This window comes from Rattus norvegicus, chromosome 20 (genome assembly GCF_021556685.1).
Source record: "Rattus norvegicus strain SHRSP/BbbUtx chromosome 20, alternate assembly SHRSP_T2T, whole genome shotgun sequence".
NCBI classification, from domain to species: Eukaryota; Metazoa; Chordata; class Mammalia; order Rodentia; family Muridae; genus Rattus; species Rattus norvegicus.
The window spans coordinates 1316589-1322219 of record NC_141553.1 but is presented as its reverse complement, the minus strand read 5'-3'; the positions used below and the strand labels follow the sequence as shown (position 1 = coordinate 1322219).

The window sequence follows — 5631 nt, the reverse complement described above, 5'->3', positions numbered from 1 at the left end:
ACCTCCCCCAACTCTGGAGAAAAGCAACCTATCCTTTCATGCTGTGCTTTCAGTCAGTGCCATTTTGTGGATTTGGACAAGCTAAAGGGGCAACTGAAGCCTCCTGGCCAGAGCTACTCTCTGGTATTGGCACAAGGTCCCTCTAGCCCCTATCTAAATCCCGACAGCCCAAAATGGGCGTTGGTAAAGTCCTTCTATCTAACCTCTCCTCATACCTGATCCTGCCCTCCTTTTTCCCCTCCCCCCTCTTCTTTTCCTCCCAAGTTCCTCCCATCTTCTATCTCCCGTGATTATTTTGTTCCACCTTCTATGTAGGATTGAAACAACCACACGTTGGTCTTCCTTCTTGTTAAGCTTCATATGGTCTGTGAGTTGTATGTATCCTAGGAATTCTGAGCTTTTGGACTAATATCCAAAATCATCATCAGTGTATAACATGTGTGTCCTTTGTGTCTGGATTACCTCACTCGGGATGATATTTTCTAATTCCACCCATTTGTTTGCAAATTTCATGAAGTTATTGTTTTTAATATCTGAGTAGTACTCCATTGTGTAAATGTATATTTTCTGTATCTATTCTTCTGATGAGGGACATCTGGCTTGTTTCCAGCTTCAGGCTATTATAAATGACTGCTATGAACATAGTAGAGCATGTGTCCTTGTTATATACATTGGAGCATCTTTTGGGTATATGTCCAGGAGTGCTAGAACTGGGTCTTCAGGTAGTACTATGTCCAATATTCTGAGAAACCACCAGATTGTTGTCCAAAGTGGTTTTATAAGCTTACAGCTCCACCAGCAATAGAGGAATGTTCCCCTTTCTCCACATACTCACCAGCATCTGCTGTCGCTTGAGTTTTTGATCTTAGCCATTATAATTGGTGTGAGGTGGAACCTCAGGGTTGTTTTAATTTGCATTTCCCAAATGAGTAATGATGTTGAACATATCTTTAAGTGCTTCTCAGCCATTCGAGATTCCTCAGCTGAGAATCTTTGTTTACCTCTGTACTCCATATTTTTAGTAATGTTATTTGGTTCTCTGGATTCTAACTTCTTGTGTTCTTTGTATATTTTGAACAATAGCCCTGTATTGGATGTAGAGTTGGTAAAGATATTTTCCCAATCTGTTGGTTGCCATTTTGTCCTATTGACAGTGTCCTTTGCTTTACCAAATTCTTTCAAGTTTGAGGTCCCATTTGTCAATTGTTGATCTTAGAGCATGAGCCATTGGTGTTCTGTTCAGGAAATTTTCTCCTGTGCTCATGTGTTCAAGGTTCTTTCCTACTTTCTCTTCTGTTAGATTCAGCATATCTGGTTTCCTGTGAAGGTCCTTGATCCACTTGGACTTTAGGTTTGTACAAGGAAATAAGAATAGATTAATTTGCATTCTTCTACATGCTGACTGCCAGTTAAACCAGCACCATTTGTTGAAAATGCTGTCTTTCCCCCACTGTGGTTTTAGCTTCTTTGTCAAAGACCAAGTGTATGGGTTCACTTCTGAGTCTTTAGTTCCTTTCCATTGATCTATCTGCATGTCTTTGTACCAATACCATGTGTTTTCTATCACTATTGCTCTGTAGTACAGCTTGAGGTCAGGGATGGTGATTCTCCCAGAAGTTCTTTTATTGTTGAGAATAGTTTTCCCTATCCTGGATGTTTTGTTATTCCAGATAAATTTGAGAGTTGCTCTTTGTAACTCTATGAAGAATTGAGTTGGGGTTTTGATGGGAATTGCACTTAATCTATAGATTACTTTTGGTAAGATGGCCATTTTTACGATAATAAGCCTGCCAATCCATGAGCATGGGAGATCATTCCATCTTCTGAGGTTTTCATGAGAAGATTAATTTCTTGTTGTTTTTTTTTTAGTGGGGAGGGGGTGTATTTTCCCTCCTTGTATAGGGATTTTCCTTCTATGAAAAAATGCTGTTTAAATTTGGTTTTGCCATGGAATATCTTGGTTTCTCTACCTATGGCAATTGATAGTTTTGCAGAATACAGTAGCCTGGGCTGGCATTTGTCTTTTCTTAGGTTCTGTATGACACCTGCCCAAGATCTTCTGGCTTTTAGTCTCTGGTGAGAGGTCTGGTGTAATTCTGATAGGTCTGCCTTTATATGTTACTTGGCCTTTTCCCTTACAACTTTTAATATTATTTCCTTGTCCTGTGCATTTGGTATTTTGATTATTATATGACAGGAGGAATTTATTTTCTGGGCCAATGTATTTGGGGCTCTGCAGGCTTCTTATACATTTATGGGCATCTCTTACTTTAGGTTAGGGAAGTTTTTTTTTCCTATGATGTTTTTTTTGAAGATGTTTACTGACCCCTTGGGAATCTTCACTCTCTTCTATACTTATTATTCTTAGTTTTTTTTTTATTGTGTCCTGAGTTTCTTGGATGTTTTGAGTTAGGAGTATTTTCTTTGAGTGTTATGTCAATGCTTTCTATGGTGTCCTCTACACCTGAGATTCTTTCTTTTATTTCTTGTATTCTTTTGGTGATGCTTGCATCTGTGACTCTTGTTCTTTTTCCTAGGTTTTTCATCTCCAGGGTTGTCTCCCTTTTGGATTTATTTATTGTTTCTATTTCCATTTTTAGATCCTGGAATGCTTTGTTCAATTGCTTCACCTGTTTGATAGTATTTTCCTGTATTTAAGGGATTTATATGTTTCCTCTTTAAGGGCTTCTACCTGTTTACCTGTGTTCTCCTGTATTTCTTTAAGGAAGCTATTTATGTCCTTCTCAAAGTCCTCTACAATCTTCATGAGGTGGGATTTTAAATTAGAATCTTGCTTTTCAGGTATGTTGAGATATCCATGGTTTGCTGTAGTGGGAGAACTGGGTTCTGAGATTGTCAAGTACCATTGTTTTCTCTTGCTTATGTTCTTGCACTTGCCTCTCTCCATCAGGTTATCTCTGGTGTTAACTGGCCTTGCTGTCTCTGACTGGAGCCTGTCCCTCCTGTGTGCCTGGTTATGTTGGGCTTCCTTAGGTCACGCTGTCTCTGGGTTTGGGAGAGGGTCTGAAGAGCCTGGTCTGTGATCCTTGCTGTGTTAGAACTTCTGGGGTACAAGCTGTCTCTGGGTGTGGAAGGGGTGGAGCAGGGGTCTAGAAAACAGGATGTGCTCCCTGGCATAAATGATAAAAGGTGTGTCACAGGGTAGGAGGTCCCATGTCTTCTGGCCCCCGGGCGTGGTGTCCCAGAGGCCAGGTATTGGGGTGGATGGGAAACTCACCTGTGACCTTGGGAGTGTCAGAACTTTTTGGGGTCAGGCTGACTCTGGGTGTGTGCGGGGTCAGGGGGCTGGAGCACAGGATCTGCTCCTGGGTGCAGTCTTGAACTGAAGGAATTATCAACATGCTTTAATATCTTTATTTCTTCCTTGACCAAGTTATCATTGAGTAGAGCGTTGTTCAGTTTCAATGTGTATATGGGATAAGACAAGCCTTAATCCATGGTGGTAGGATGCATGGGATTATTTCTATTTTCTTGTGTCTATTGATGTTCTATAGATATCTGTTAAATCCATTTGGTTAATAACTTCTGTTAGGTTCTCTATGTCTCTGTTTAGTTTCTGTTTCCACGATCTGTCCATTGATGGGAGTGTGGTGTTGAAGTCTCCATTATTATTGTATGAAGTGCAATGTGTGCTTTGAGCTTCAGTAAGGTTTCTTTTAAGAATGTAGTTACCCTTGCATTTGGAGCATTGATAATCAGGATTGAAAGTTTATCTTGGTGGATTTTTCCTTTGATGAATAGGAAGTGTCTTTCCTTATCTTTCTGAATAACTTTTGGTTGAAATTCACACAAGGATGGGCCATATCCTTGAACTGTGAGCTGGAATAAACCTTTCATTCTTTAAGTTACTTTTGTGAGGGTATTTTATTACAACAACAGGAAACAAAACTAAGGCAACTTGTATGGTAAAGCATTTCCCTAATTTTTCTCTAATCCTTTCAGCTTTTCAGGTCTTACAGTGAGGTCTTTGATACATTTGGAATCTTTTGAAGTGTAAAATACCTAATGTAGTTTTATTCTACATATGGATATCTACTTTTCCAAACACCACTTGTTCAAGAGGATGTCTTTTGTCCAGTGTGTAGTTTTGACATATTTGTAAAAAAATCATAGGGCTTATATAAGAATCTTGCATTTTATATTGTTTTTATTAAATTGTTATTATTCTATTTACATCTGTTATATATAAGTCTGTTCCTGTGTCAGTAGCATGTAATTTTTATTCTTATGGCTTTGTAGTCTAATTTGAAATCAATATGGAGATATCTCCAGCACTGTTATTTTCTTCATAGAATTGCTTTTTCCACTATTGGTCTTTTGTGGTTCAATATCCCTTTAAGATTTTTCTTTCTTTTTTTTTTTTTTTTTACTTTTTTTTTTTAAAATTAACTTGAGTATCTCTTATATACATTTCGAGTGTTACTCCCTTTCCCGGTTTCCGGGCAAACATCCCCCTCCCCCCTCCCCTTCCTTATGGGTGTTCCCCTCCCAACCCTCCCCCCATTGCCGCCCTCCCCCCATAGACTAGTTCACTGGGGGTTCAGTCTTAGCAGGACCCAGGGCTTCCCCTTCCACTGGTGCTCTTACTAGGATATTCATTGCTACCTATGGGGTCAGAGTCCAGGGTCAGTCCATGTATAGTCTTTAGGTAGTGGCTTAGTCCCTGGAAGCTCTGGTTGCTTGGCATTGTTGTACTTTTGGGGTCTCGAGCCCCTTCAAGCTCTTCCAGTTCTTTCTCTGATTCCTTCAATAGGGGACCTATTCTCAGTTCAGTGGTTTGCTGCTGGCATTCGCCTCTATATTTGCTGTATTCTGGCTGTGTCTCTCAGGAGCGATCTACATCCGGCTCCTGTCGGCCTGCACTTCTTTGCTTCATCCATCTTGTCTAAGATTTTTCTTATTTCTGTTTTGTAACTTCTGATAGCACTAAATATCTAGTTTGCTTTTGGCAATACAGCAATTGTTTACAGTATTAATTCTTTAGGCTTCCCAGTGTTAAATGCTTCCTCAAGATGTATGAAAAAATAGTTTTAAATTTACTTAATTGAAAATTAGAGTGCTTGATACATCAGCACATATACTAAATATGGAATGATAGAGAGAATATAACATGGTCACTGCACAAGGATGACACGCAAATTTGTGAAGCGTTCCATATGTTTTTAAAATATTTATTTGTCATATATTAACTACACTGTCTCTGTCTTCAGATGCACAAGAAGAGGGCATCGGATCCCATTACAGATGGTTGTGAGCCACCATGTGGTTGCTGGGATTTGAACTCAGGTCCTCTGGAAGAGCAGTTAGTCTTCTTAACCTCTGAGCCATCTCTCCAGCCCCAATGTTTCATATTTTTAAATATCTTCGACAAAATTGTAGAATAAAACTTCCATAAACTAAAGAAAGAGATGCCCATAAACATACAAGAAGTCTACAGAACTTCAAGTAGATTGGACCAGAACGGAAATTCCTCCTGTCACATAATAGTAAAAACACCAAATGCCCAAAACAAAGAAAGAATATTAAAAGCAGTAAGAGAAAAGGTCAAGTAACATATAAAGGCAGATGTATCAGAATTACACCAGACCTCTCACCAGAATCTCTAAAAGC

The 5631-nt window shown here is 39.3% G+C and overlaps 1 non-coding gene across 1 annotated transcript; it reads left to right on the top strand.

Annotated features, from left to right (window-relative positions):
- Positions 1–5077: 5077 nt before the first annotated feature.
- On the top strand, positions 5078–5183 carry LOC120099046 (U6 spliceosomal RNA). The gene has a single exon (XR_015646073.1). It is a non-coding gene; the product is annotated as a U6 spliceosomal RNA (small nuclear RNA).
- Positions 5184–5631: the final 448 nt, after the last annotated feature.